Genomic DNA, 14,973 nt, shown 5'->3' with positions numbered 1-14,973 from the left:
CCACACATATGTGAATGTTTCTATACATTTTTTCCTTTAAAAAAATTTTTTTTTAAAGATTTTTATTTGTCAACAATAGGATACATAGCAGAAATAAGTTAGCAAATTAAATACATAGGAGTTTCCATACTGAGCAAAAAAGAAGAAAACCAAACAAGTACCATGATGTATCTCAATTGAAGCAAATTTGCCTCCTAAAATAAACATATGTCAATTAATATACAGATTTCCATATTGCATTACATCTAGTTAAAGAACGAATACCCTTTGTTTTAGCCAGTGCTTGTTCCATATTATATGTTTGTCTGACTATCTGCCACCAATCATTGACAGAAGGAGGTTTTGGGTTTATCCAGACCCTGGCAATTGCCAATCTTGCAGAGGCCATTAAAATAGAGAATATTCCATGTAACTTATAACTCGAGTTTTTACTACCCAGCATTATTTTCCCTAGTTGTAAGAGGTAATTCGATCCCCAGCTTCTGCGATATCACATGACCGGCCCTTTGCCAGAATGTCGATAGTACTGGGCATGTTATAAACCTATGCAAAATATTCGCTGCATATAGATCGCATCTTGGGCATTTTGTCCGATCAGTAATTAGGTTATTAGGTGACCATTTAGCAATTCTTTCAGGCGTATAGTATAATAAGCAGATCTCACGATGTTGTTGCAACCATAGATTAGTAGAATACACTGATTTATCTATCATACTGAGAGCTTGCAAGATCGAAGTAGCCGTAACCGACTCCCCCAGAATCTTGCTCCAGCGATTTGCCAATCTCTCTGAATCATCTGACCTAAAAGTATGCCCTACTAATCAGAGACTTGATATTCGCAGCGTGTAGGCATTCCCATATGTCAGATCGAGAGATATTCTTCAATTTCAGATACCGGGTAAAATAATCTCGAATCCGAAAATATTTAAACTGCATGTTTTCAGAAAGTTTATATTGTGCCTGAAGTGCACCAAAAGAGATAAAACCTCTACCATCATACAGATCCGATAGGCATGTGACCCCACACCTAGCCCAGCATTTACCGATGGTATCATGGAACACTCCCGGCAGACTTGGATTGTTTCATAGAGGATACTTATCGTGAAAGAATGATATATTACACCTGAGCATGATAGCTCGCCAGATAAGTATGGTATCTCGTACGGTCTTAAATTTGACCCTTTTAAAATAGTTTGGGTCATTAGTTCTATAGAGGAACATATTACTTTCCTCACCTAACATAAACCTATGACAAAAAGTAGTAAAGTCAGGGTTAAAAAGACTGCGGAGACATCTGATGAAAACGGACCAGAAGTACATCTTAAAATCTGGAAACTCCAGGCCGCCCTGGCAAAAGGGGAGTTGTAACAGATCTATTGCCCTTTGTGATTTTCTGTACCCCCATATAAAGCTGCTCATTATGCCCTCTAAACGTTTATAAAACAAATTAGGAACTCGTATTGGAATAGAGCGAAATAAATAAAAAAACTTTGGCAACATTTTTATTTTTATAATATTGATCCGGCCAATAATACCTAAAGGTAACTTATGCCAGTTTTTTAATGATTTAGCTGTCTGTCAATAGTACCTCATAGTTAAGGGAGAAGATCCTATCTATCTGTGCAGACAACTTGACTCCAAGATAAGTAACAACTGAACAGACCCCCTGATTAAAACCGAGGGTTTGAAATTAAGAAGAATTTGTGTCTTTGTGATATTTAGTTTATATCCCGAGATTAAGCCAAATTCAGCAGCTTCTTTCTCTATTACTTTCAATGCGCCCCCAGAATCCGTAGAAAACACAGCAATATTGTCAGCATATGCACTGGCCTTCAAAGCATGCGTACCTGACACGAACGGCTTAATCACCTGATTATTTTGCAAAATTGAAAGAAAAGGCTCTATATATAACGCAAATGACAGGGGTGAAAGGGAACATCCCTGCCGTGTACCACAGAGAATCGGGAATGTAGCAGATTGTAGGCCAGAATATACTAATTTGGCACAAGGCCTATCATATAGGGCTTGTACCCACATCTTAAATTGACCACTGATTCAAACGGCAGAAAGCGTAGCCATTAAAAAGTCCCACCCCACTCGGTCAAACGCTTTTTCTGCATCCAGTAAAATCATACCGAGTGGGGTTGACCGTACCTTTGCCGCATCAAAAGCAGCTATTGCCATATTAACATGGGCAGCAGTGTCTGTCCCTTGAATAAACACATGCTGGTGTGGAGATACAAGACTAGGCATAATTCGAGCAAGGCGATTCGCTAATATCTTTGCAAATATTTTTGCATCCGCATTAATAAGCTAAATTGGCCAGTACGACCCACATTAGTCTGCTGGCTTTCCCTTTTTCAGAAAGAAAACAATGTGTGTCATTCAGGGACTTTACCATTTGACCCAATATATTCTATAATCGGACTGCCAGCAAGATGTCTTTCAAAATTTTATAAAGCTCGAGAGGTATGCAATCTTCACCAACCTCTTTGCCTGATGGCAAAGGACTAATTGCTAGTTCTATTTCTTCCTCTGAAGCATCTCTTGCCATAGATTCAGATGTTTAACCATCCATACTAGCTATCGAGCTATTCTGGATATAATTATTTATATCATCCTGTTTTGGTTGGATTAATGGGGTATATAACTTTTGATAGTATGTTGCAAATTGCTCTAAGATTTGTTGTGGGCGTTCGTACGATAAGCCATTAGGCCCTTTAATAGTTTTAATATAGGTCTTGACTTTATCATCTGCTACCTTAAAAGTAAGAATTTTGCCTATTTTTTCCCTGTATTCATACTGGGCCAAACGGTATTTCTCGAATCTTACCACAATTTTCTCCCTAAAGGTTTTCTTTAGCGCTGACCTTAAATTAATCAATGTAAGCCCTAGTTGCTCTATATTATCAGTGTCCCGCAGAACTGACTCCGCATGTTGGTCTTCTACAGCACGTATTGCTAAGATAGTCTCTTTTATTTTCACTTTACGATCTTTATTCTGCCTCCAAATATATTGTTGCGTACAGCCCCTAGTAATTGCATTAGATGTATCCCAAACCACTGTAGGTGATGCCGTCCCTATATTCTCTTTGAAAAATGTATTAAGTTGTTTCCTAATCATAGCAACATACTTCTCATCCTGAAGTAGGTACCTAGGGAATGTAAAAAGTCTGGCTACCTTGTTTTCGATAGGGGTCTGAAAAGTAAGAAGAATAGGGTTGTGGTCCGAAGTAACTTTTGGCCAAATTTCCATATCGGCAGACCATAATATTTGATCTGGTGCCTACGCTAAATCTATTCGGTAATACGACTTATGCGGGGCAGAGTAATATGTATATCCTGGTATATTGGGATAGAGCTTTCTCCATACGTCTCTAATCGCCTGTAATCGACCCAACTCCCTTATCGCAACACGTGTCTTCTGCATCCTATGAGTAGCTCTCTGGTTTGTTGTATCTACCCCGTAATCCATAATGCAATTAAAATCTCCCATCACCACCCTCTCCCCTTCCCAGTTCAATAGTTCCATATTTATTGTATCGATAGTGGTAGGATCATCTATGTTAGGACCATATAGGGAACAGAAAACTTATTTCTTTCCCATTATCACCATCTGTACTATAGCCCATCTGCCACTTTTATCAGAGATGGTCTCATCTATAGTACATATAAATTGTTTCTGTTTCAAAATAGCCACTCTTTACTCCTGTCTTTTTATTCTCCAATTTACTTAATTCAGTACAGCTTTCATCTATTCCATCTATACTTTTACTTCCTAGTGTCCTAATGTTGAAATTTTCCCTTTTTTTGCCCCCAAAGCCACCCACAGCCCAAGCCTCCATTGGAGGCTGACCCACCTCCCCTGCATCTAGACGGAGGAATCATCCACTTTCCCACAGCTGTCGTTGGTTTTGGCAGCTAACTGAGACCCAGACACCTCAACAGCTCCCGAGGTTTTCCCACCCCATATTATTTTCAGAATTAGAGAGCGAAGAAAAAAAATATATATATATATTTACAGAAAAGAGAAAGGAAAAAAAAAGGCCATTTTGTCATATCAGCAAAGGTATTATTAAATAGAATATAATGAAGCACCCATTCTCCACTTTTATGCCTCCCTCCTTTCTGCCAGCTATTAAGTGCTTCCTTCGCCTCTATTTCAGACTGGAAAAAATATGATTGCCCCCCCCCCGGTATTGCCTTCAGACGTGTTGGTTCTTGCAGGTATGCTTGTGCCCCAATAACTTTTAATGGGTCTGTCAGGGCACATCGCGTAGGCTCACACTGACTGCCGCTTTTAGAGTCCGCCTGGATTACGAGTCAGGACGGACTACGTTTCCCGGCATTCCATGTGCCAGCGACACCCCACGTGATTGGGACGCCGCACTGGGAACCGGTTATAGCGGCAACAGAGAAAAGAGCCGCTGCCGATAATTCTGGTGAAATCACACTTGGCTAGTGGGGGCAGCGCAAGAGGCGGTAAGGGTGCTCTAGCACCAACTCTATTTTCTGTCCCACTATTGATTCAGTATCCGGTCGTATAGCCGCTTCCTTGTCTCCTCCGTTGGCGTGGCCGCAGTGTTAGTGGTCTTTGCGGAGGAGAAGGCGGGGTTAGTGCCTAGGTGCTCACGCACCACCTTGACTTCTGTTCCGGTCATTATTCCTTTGTCCCGACGCCCAGCCGCTTCCTCGTCCCTTCCGTTGGCGAGACCGCAGTGTCAGCGGTCTTTGCGGAGGAGAAGGAGGGTGTGGTTCCAGAGAACTTTTATCCTTGTGTTCCCTGTTGGAGAGATCCAAGTTACGAGATCTCATGCAGGGAAGACACCTTTTGGCTTTGAACTGCTCGTTGGCGCGCTCTAGGAACTAACAAAAGATTTGCTGGTGCTCAGTATGTACTGCATTTACTTTGGATATTATTTAATGTTATGAGGGGCTAACCGCTCTCTAAGCTCTTGGATGAACCAGGAGGTGGTGGTGAATTCCCCTGCTAGCAATGTACAGAGACTAAGGGCCCGATTCACAGAACTAACTTAAGACAAAATCCTAAACTTACTACCATTTTGGTATTCACAGAAGGCACTTACTCATTTCGGTATTCACAGAAGTTAGGAGTGCTAACTTTAGGACTCCTAAATGCCTTCTGTGAATACCGAAAGTCTTAAAATTAGGATTTTTCTCAATTTAGTAGTCCTAAGTTTAGGACTCCTAACTTTAGGACTCCTAAATGCCTTCTGTGAATACCGAAAGTCTTAAAATTAGGATTTTTCTCAGTTTAGTAGTAGTATAGTTAGGACTCCTAACTTTAGGACTCCTAAATGCCTTCTGTGAATACCGAAAGTCTTAAAATTAGGATTTTTCTCAGTTTAGTAGTAGTATAGTTAGGACTCCTAACTTTAGGACTCCTAAATGCCTTCTGTGAATACCGAAAGTCTTAAAATTAGGATTTTTCTCAATTTAGTAGTCCTAAATTTAGGACTCCTAAATGCCTTCTGTGAATACCGAAAGCCTTAAAATTAGGATTTTTCTCAGTTTAGTAGTTGTAAAGTTAGGAGTCCTAACCTTAGGACTCCTAAACTGAGAAAAATCCTAATTTTAAGGCTTTCGGTATTCACAGAAGGCATTTAGGAGTCCTAAAGTTAGGAGTCCTAAATTTAGGAATACTAAATTGAGAAAAATCCTAATTTTAAGACTTTCGGTATTCACAGAAGGCATTTAGGAGTCCTAAAGTTAGGACTCCTAACTATACTACTACTAAACTGAGAAAAATCCTAATTTTAAGACTTTCGGTATTCACAGAAGGCATTTAGGAGTCCTAAAGTTAGGACTCCTAACTTCTGTGAATACCGAAATGAGTAAGTGCCTTCTGTGAATACCAAAATGAGTAAGTGCCTTCTGTGAATACCAAAATGGTAGTAAGTTTAGGATTTTGTCTTAAGTTAGTTCTGTGAATCGGGCCCTAAGAGTTTACAATAGAAAGTGCAATTAAGTTTGCAGGACTACCGTGGGGTTAAGTGCAAGATTAACATTGTACCCTACCATGAAGCTATACAAAGTTGCTTTTCTCTTTGAAGCTCAGGAGAGTTGTATGAGAGGGTGTCCAAGCTGTGATTGACCTGGCATATGAGACATCTAAACTCCTACGAAGGATAGGTGGGACAGGTCCCTATGTGCTCACTGGAGGTTGATGGTTCTATGAATGTTCCTAAGTTTCACTGCATGTTTTCTTATTGTTTAGAAGCGTGTTGAGAATTGCCAGAACACACTCCCCCTTTCTCTCTCCTGGTCCAGCTGCACCTTTTTTCCTTTTTAGGTATAGTGACATTAAGAGTTCAGGGGTGTGGGCTAAGCGCTGTATGCTAGAGTATGATATATACTCCCTCTCCATATATTCACTGTATTTCTCTTTGTGTCATTCACAGATCTCCCTCCCAGCAGTTCCCATCCTTTCCTTCCCTCGCTCGACTATCTCACTAGTCCGTGTGAACATACTATTTTTCGGACTTGGGGCAGTCGAGAGGTGGACCCCATTGAACATCAGTACAACCCTGAGGATATCGGAATCTGACAGGGTCAATCAGTTGTCTAAGCTGCCAGTGTCTGTCCATTGTTGCCTTACAGTAGTCTGATCTAAAACAAATAGAGTAAGATTCAATAGCCACTGGTGACCTAAGACTAGCCTTCAAATAAATAGCTTGTCGCAACAAAATGTTGCCAAAATATATCAAAAAGGGCAGAGGGAATCGATTATCCTGTCTACGTTGCACAAACGGTAATCTGTGGGCCCTTTGTATCTGGCAGTTCCAATCCCAGTTGCCAAGATCCGGAAAAGCCTTCTGTAGTAATTGAACTATAAAGGCTCTGGGATCTGAGCCTTCTTGTCCTTCTGGTATGCCGAACATTTTCAGATTTTGTCTCCTCTGGGGATTCTCTAAATCTTCAATTTTTAGTTGCATTGCCAGAAGCAGATTATCATGCTTTTGAGCCATGCCAATTACTTTTAAGGTAGCTTCTTCCATATCAACAACTATTTGCTGCAATTCCACTATTTCATTTGTCTGTGTCCCGACTTTTGAAGTTACTTCTTTCAAAGACTGTTGTATGTCATGTTTGTCTGATCTAATTTGAGCAAAAAGTATTCGTTTCCTCTTTGATCTTTAAGATTTTGTAGAATCAGTGAGAGCACCGAAGTTTCATTTCCTCGTACCTCATTACCTTGAAGATTTCCAGATACACACAAAATATGAGGCACGGAATGAGGACCTATTTCCTCAGGCAGCGCTGTTGCAGCCGACTCCAGACCAGAGTCCATATCGTCTGTCGCCACAACTGACAGCCCGAGTACTCCACGAGCTTCATCCACTAGGCCAACGTCCGATAGCCTAGATATTAGGGATTTAACCCCACCTTTTGCTTGAACCTACCGCCGTATGGGACTATCCGTTGCTGTTGTTTTTTTAGATTGTGTCGACCGCTCATTATCGGACGTTTGGTCCACCCTGACATAAACCTTTTTCAAATCCTTCGTGATTTTAGATTTAAAATTCTTCTTTCTGATACCCGCAGAGCGTGGAGTTTGCTTTTGCCTTGCCCCAGCTGAATGTTGCAGTGTAGAGGGACTTTGACCATGTTTTTGTGCCTGGTCCGTGGCAGGTCTCACAAAACTAGAAGATGAATTATTAAGAATACCCAATGTTAAATCATTACTAGAAGTAGTAGGGGTTGTAGTGGTAACCGTCTCCTCAGGAGTACTGAAAATACTGTGTTCCATATTATTAGCGTTGCCACCTGCCACCCTTGTTTCGACAACACCACCCTCGTAAGATCCAGACGCACCTACTGATCCAGTTAATGCAACAGTGAGCATTGGCATTTCCTTTGACGCATCTGATAATAGCCCCTCATTTTTCCCTTTATTGACAGATTCAGATTAGAATAGACACTGCAGCTAGATCCACGATGTTTAACAAAGTACTTGGGCTTCCTCCCTGACTCTCGTAGTTATTAGAAGCCTCTCTCCCCGTAGACTCAGAAGTCATGATAAGATTTACACTGCGGTCGTAACATTCGTTACTTTCCTCTAGTGTGGACCGAGAAGGTGGGAGCTGTTGGGGGATAAGCATCGTGCAACTTTGCTGTTCACTAATAGCAAGGCTCACCATCTCTGCTAGCTTGTTGCTGGTGCTTGTTTCAAGTATATCCTCTGACACAAATAGCTCTGTTGATTTCCTTGATTGAAGGAAGTGCAGTACCGGTTTCCTAAACTTCCAGAACCCTGTAGTTTGTCTAGAGGAATTTGCCCCCTGAGTCTCTGTGCCTCCCACACCCAAATTGCTCCCCACAGTCACAGCAACACTCACCGGCAAACTAGTAGCTGCCCGGGCACTCCTGGAGGTGGTTTTCTGCAGGGCCAAAGTCCCGAGCTTTTCGGAGATCAGATGCGATTCTGGCCGAAGTATGAAGCTCAGTCCGAGGCTAAATGAAGATCCCCGAGCAGCTAAGCACACGGCCACCTTCGCAAATGGTGAGCGACTTGGCCCAATGCGTGCTAATGCCTGCATTCAAGACAGTAGTTTTCAGTCTGCAGCTCTCTGCTTCTGTTCAAACGCTCCTCCCATTTCTGTACTGCCACTTGCGCTCACTCAGCTTGCATTCGCTCGACAGCGGTCTCAGACAAAATGAAGAAGACCTGCTGCAGTGATATATTTAATATTGATAATAATATGATTGCACTGATCTGGTATTTCACGGCTTCTACCGCCAGAAAGCAAGATTTCACGAGCTCTGATGCTTAGAAGAGATGCTTGATGACCCCTGCCGCTTTATTTAGCACTTGTTTTGCCCCTCGCGGACACTGCTGCGCGAAGGAGATGTTTTACGCAGCTCCGCAGCTATGTTGTACTCGGTACTTCGACCGCAAATGCAGGAGTGCGAACAGATACCTTTCAGGGGGCTTCGGAAGTTCTTTGAAGCATTCGTGCCGTTCCAGTCCGAGCCAACAACACATCTACCTCCTCTCCGCTCCCCACTCTCTGCAATCGGCAATCAATGAGGGACGGCTGACACGAAAACCAGGTCCAGCAGGACAGAATCAGTGGAGAAAACAGGAGACGTGGGGGGAAGGTTCCATCTTTTTCCCAACTGTATTGCCGTATTAACGTATTGTTATGTCCGCCTTGATCCTGCCCAGAACCACGAAGCCTCGAGAGCGGAGCAGAAAGAAAAGCAAAAATCTGAAAAAGCAAGAGAGTCAGCCCAGATCCATCGCTCTCATAGCGCTCTCATAGCGCATCTCTCGGGTTACACTCTAAGACGCTAGCCTCATTAGCATCGGGAGCTCTACCGTGTGCTGGTGCTCACTGACGCCGTCAATCCTCCATCTTGGCTCCTCCGCTAGCGCCAACCTACTGGTCGTCCATGACCCGACCTATACATTTATTCCATTCATTTAGAAATCTTCAATACACTGTAAGACAATTCTTACCAATGTTTGACATAGATAGATTGCTTCTACATTATTTCTATGATTCATGTAAAAGTAGCTTGATTTGGGACCAAATGAATGGTAGGATACATTTTTGAGTTTCAGAGGCAGCTTCAAGAAATACAAGTTTGTAATTTGTTTTCTTTGTTCTTTTTGTATCTATAGTTCTGACTTTATTTTTGTGTCATTTAAAATCCACTAGGCACAGTGAGAAAACCCCAATTTTAAGACAAGAGCTTATTGTTATGAAGAATAACACGAGTGAGACTCTAAATTGTTGATGCGGTTTGTTTATTTACAGAGGAACATGTACAGCACACGTTGATCTCAATTGACTGCTCCAGATCCCACATCAACTGAGAAGATCTGGAACACTCAACTGGAACCAACACACCACACATCTTCTCCTTAACAAAAATATATATAATAACCCAATCCCATAAACTTAATGGAAAAGAATACATTTAAAGAGAATAAACAAATACAGAAATTCTTGCAAAAGAAATAGTAAATTGAAAAATATCAGCATACATCTGCATAATAACATGACACTGTTATATTGACAGGATGTCATGTTGTTATGAAACTAAATCCTATCATGCATAATGTCATCATAAGTATAAGAACAAAAAGTGGACAAAGCAACTACGTAATTTCAAACACCATAACATCATGCAATCGTTAATTCAAAATGCAATCTTGCAGATACTTAGGGCACTTTGTTGCTCTATTGTCTATTCTTCTAGAGAAGACAGCATGAATATTTGTTTCCGCACTTTCAACTTGAATGGCATTAGTGGATTCCCTAGAAGAGACAACATGCACATTTGTACCACACTTTCATCTTGGATGACATTTGTGTTTCCACATCCATGAGCATGTAGCCTTGAACTGGTCACCTGCACCGTGTCTGAGTCTCCATTTCACACTCAATCCCAAGCCTTAGAAGAGGTTTATAATGTATATGAAAAAATGACAAACTTAGCATTACACGATGCCAGTGAGAGAATTACAATTCTAAGTTTTGGCAAAGGCAGATATTCAACCTTAGGCGCTTATTTTAACAGTACCATATAATCTGACAATGCGAAGAGGCAACTCCACATGACATGGTGGTAGTGGATCACGTTTTCCAATCTAGAATGACTGATCTGCTATCATATGTGATAAAATTATGTAGGTAATAGACCAATGCAGAAAGTGTTGAAGATGTTCAAGCATACGTCAAAGTGAGCAGGATCTATTGGGAACAACATTCTTTTTACCAAACAGTTATCATATTTTTAGGTGTTGCCTACAAGGCGGCAATTATCGGTCTGTAGGTAAAAGCCTGTTCTGGACCATACCAAAAATCTATAGTGGGTTCAGGGCCTGCCCATTGTCTGACATTGGCCGACTTTGTTATCACTCATTTCCTTGCGTCTTATTTGATGGTTTGCTATCCTCTTCTTGTGCTTGTCCTTCCTTTGAAGCACATCCTTTAAACTTGCTGACTTGTATCCTTCTACTACTCACATTTTGAGAGCTATTTTTTTTCTTTCTCAGCACTTCATGAGAGTACATGTGTTCTCTAATGCTCTCCCTCGTGTACTGCTCCTCTCCCCCAAACACCCTCCCCCAGGTGCTCTATGTTGCTTCCTGATCCATCTCCCAAGCTTGTCCATTGCTTTAACCACTCTTAAGTGGCTTTTTTATTTATTTACTTTTTAATGGCCTCCCTCAGACAAGCCTCAAATGCCTCAAATGGTCCCTCCCCCCCCGTCCACCGCTTGTTGCTTTCCCCACAACCCGCTCCTTCATTGCTCCTCAAACGCTTTGCCATCTGTGCATTGTTTACATTCATTTTATTTATTGGGAGGGCCGATAGCTGTGCTTTTCATGAATGACTGCTTCCGAGTACAAAAGGCACTTTGCGGCTACTACAATTACTTTTTTTAAATTTACCAATCCAAATGGCATCATCCTCACGTCATTCCCCAGGCACACATGCACATGCATACATCATCAGGGCATGAGGTGGTTGCATCATTGTGCCTTTTTTTGCCAGTGCTAAAGAGCGTTAGGAAAAAGCATTTTGCTTTTTACCGATGTTGTACAGAATCGTCAAAGCCAGTAGATCACAAAGGTTCTTAAAACAAGGTTGTTAAAACAAGCATTTGCAATGAAATAGGTCTCGCATTACTGAAAGTTTAAGCTATTGGCGTTGCAAATAATAATGCAACATCAATAGCTCAAACTTTCAGTAATGCGAGACCTATTACATTGCAAATGCTTGTTAAAGATGTGCTATCTGGCCCAAGGAAGACACTCTTGATGGCCGACTCTGGTCAGGAATTAATAACTCAAAGGAGAAGTCCACATACCGAGGATATCGGGAAAATTAATTAAATACTGTCCAAGCTAGAGCGCTCTGGAAGACCCCAGCCAAAATCAAACTCAAAAACCCTTTAAATAAGATCAAGCCGAAACTGTCTGCGTTTGAGGATAGAAACACACTGGCACGGCGTCCTCGTACATGGATGGGATTATTAAATATTCCATCCTCAAAACTTAATCTTACCAGCCGACACGTTACTCTAAATTCCCCCAAAATAAATATGCATTGCCATGGATGTCTGCCAATACTGGACTGTCTCCATGGGCAAAGTCTCCTGAAGAGTCTGATTGCAGATTATAGGGTACAGCAAAGAAACAATTGCGCATATCACCTGCGTCTGCGCAGCTCAGTTAAAAGAAGGAAAAGCCCTTCACTAACCGGGAGAGGACGTGACGTAAAGGCCAAAGCTGCAGATTTCCGTGGGGAACCAGAATCGAGTATCGGCATCGTCTCAACATCTTGTAATTCTGGGCAGCTCACTTAATCTTTCCATGGGGGGCTTGGGGGGGGGTAGACGACCGCAGGGAGTTCCCCCCCCCGGGCGGTTTGGGAGGGGGTGTGTGGGGGGGCGTGGCTGGCCTTGCGCCGGCCATTTTGCGTTTGGGCTACTTTTTGGTAGCCTAAATATAGCCCAATTTATAAAGGAGTTTGGCGCCTTTCCCCAGCCACCATTTTAGTTAGTGGTGACCTGGTGGCTGGGATTTAGCTGGGTGTTTTTTGTCCCGGTGAGTGAAAGGGGCCGCCAGCGTTTTAAAAAGGCGGCTCCAGCTTTTGTAATGCAGCCACGGTTGCGGGCGACGGTTGTTGAGGTGGGAGGAGTGAGAGGGGAGGGTCGGGAGGTCTGGCGCGGTGAGGAGTGGTGGCGTCTGAGCCGGCTTCAGCGGTGCGATTGTATTCCTCTCCCGCGGCGAGAGGCAGGCGCGGGGGAGGGCGTGTGTCAAAGAGGCGTTTCGTTTCTTTGCCGGAGTGTAGTAAGTGTGTATTTAATGTAATTCCTTTATATTGTATGTGGTTGCCTTACTTCTGGAAGACGCTTACTACACGGAGGCTCCTCTGCGCGTTAAAAAGGAGGCGGGAGGTGTCACGATGCAGGGTGCCAGTGAAGCGTGTCATGACGGCAGTTTTGTGGAGCGGGGGGAAGTTTCCCCTCGCGCGTTTGGTTTAGTGAGGCAGGTGGCAGGACCGGCCGCGTGGGGGGGGTGTAAGACGCCAGCTGTCCAGTATTGGTCTGGTGCAGGGGATTTTCTCAGGGCACTTGGGAGAGGAGCAGGATTTTGGGGTTTTAGGCATGGCTGACAGAGCTGGTGAGGAGGGGGTGGTGGGCTGTGAGAGTCCTTTATTGTTTTCTTCCCCTCTATCTATGAGGGGAGGGTTGGGGCCTGTGGGAGCGAGCTCTTTGGGCGGGGGGGAGTGGGCTCAGGTAGGGGGGTTGGGTTCTCAGCAGGTTTTACTTTCTTCCAGGGAACTCGGGGGTTCTAAGGTTTCGGTGTCTTTGGGTGGGGGGGGTTTGCATTCTACGGTATTTGGGAAGGGTCGGGCAGGGGCAGGTGGGGGCGGTAGTGGGGATGAGGGTGTGGTTTTGGCGAGTTGGAGCCGGCTGGGGGGGACAGGGCTTGGGAAGGTTGGACATATTTTCATTTTTGGTCTGTAGGTGTTCGGAGCCTTGGCGGGGAGGTGGCATGGGGCTTTTCTCACGTTCAGGGGCGCGGTGAGGGTTTGGATATAGGGGTGCGGGCAGGGGTTGGTGTTAGAGGTCAGGATCGCGTTGGGGTAGGAGGCTCGTGGGTTCGTGGGGTTCCGAAGGACATGGGCTCTGCGTCGGGGGTGGTGCGGGCGATGTTTAGTTTGGAGTGGGGATGAGGAAGGTGGGGCTTCGCCGTGTTCGGGCGGTGTGTTTTACGCAGGGGGTTCTGGAAGTTGGCAGAATTGGGAGGTTTTTCCGAGTGGTCGTAGGGCAAGTGGTTTGGTTAGCTCGCAGGGCCCCAGCACACCAGTCCACTATTTTCTTTACAGGACAAAAAGCGTAGCAGCGCAGCAGACTCGGTAGGGCGAGGTGCGGCCCATTTGCGCCGAGGAGAAGGGAGGGTGAGGCCTGGCGCGGCACATCCGTACCAGTGGTGGATCCCGTCGCGGCTAGCGCACGAAGGTCCGGCGCGACCTCGCTGGCCCCAACGTCACTACAGTCAAGGTGGACAGCTTTTTGAGATATAATGGTTTGTGATGCCAGTCATCGGAGGGGGGAGGACCGGCGTGTACAGTCGGCTCCCCCGTAAAGTGGTCATACAGGTCATGTGGGGTCTGGTAAGGCCCGCACGGTGGATCCCGTCGCGGTTAGCGCACGAAGGTCCGGCGCGACCTCGCTGGCCCCAACGTCACTACAGTCAAAGTGGACAGCTTTTTGAGATATAATGGTTTGTGATGCCAGTCATCGGAGGGGGGAGGACCGGCGTGTACAGTCGGCTCCCCCGCAAAGTGGTCATACGGGTCATGTGGGGTCTGGTAAGGCCCGCACGGTGGTTTTTGATGAGGTGTTGCAGGTGGAAGAGCCACTCTTGCTTGATGATGATGAGGATACCCCTGTGGAAGGGGAAGTGTGGGATTATGAGGAGGGGGGGGCCCTCTCATGTTTCTTGTAGTTTGTTTGCAGGATTCCAAGGGAGCGGTACCCCTAAAGCAGCCGGTGGTGGTGACAGGCAAAGGAAAGCGCGGCCCATCGGCGAGGGCTCTTCCTGGAAGGGAATCTTATGAGAGACCGGCGCGGAGATCGGAGTCGGTCCGAGCGTCCTCTTTAGAGCCAGGTGAGAGCGTATTAACACGGGGCAAACCTATTATGGTGTCTGTGGGGTCGGGGGGGGGGAGTGGGGGCGGGACGGAAGGGGGATTACATAAGGGTAGGTACGTAAGGGACACGGGAGTAGGCACAGAGGATGGGGGAGTGTTTTTGGGACGCTAAAGTGGAGAGTGGGTCTAACACAGTGGCTGTGGGTGGCAAGGAGCCGTTGGTAAGTAAAGAATTGACAATTAAAAAAAAAAAAAAAGCTCCTTTATATGGGGGTGACTAAGCCCTTAGGCGCACACCTAAGGCTCGCAACGAAGGGGCGCATATGGAAAG

Source organism: Triturus cristatus, chromosome 5_2 (genome assembly GCF_964204655.1).
Source record: "Triturus cristatus chromosome 5_2, aTriCri1.1, whole genome shotgun sequence".
NCBI classification, from domain to species: Eukaryota; Metazoa; Chordata; class Amphibia; order Caudata; family Salamandridae; genus Triturus; species Triturus cristatus.
This window is presented reverse-complemented; position numbering follows the sequence as displayed.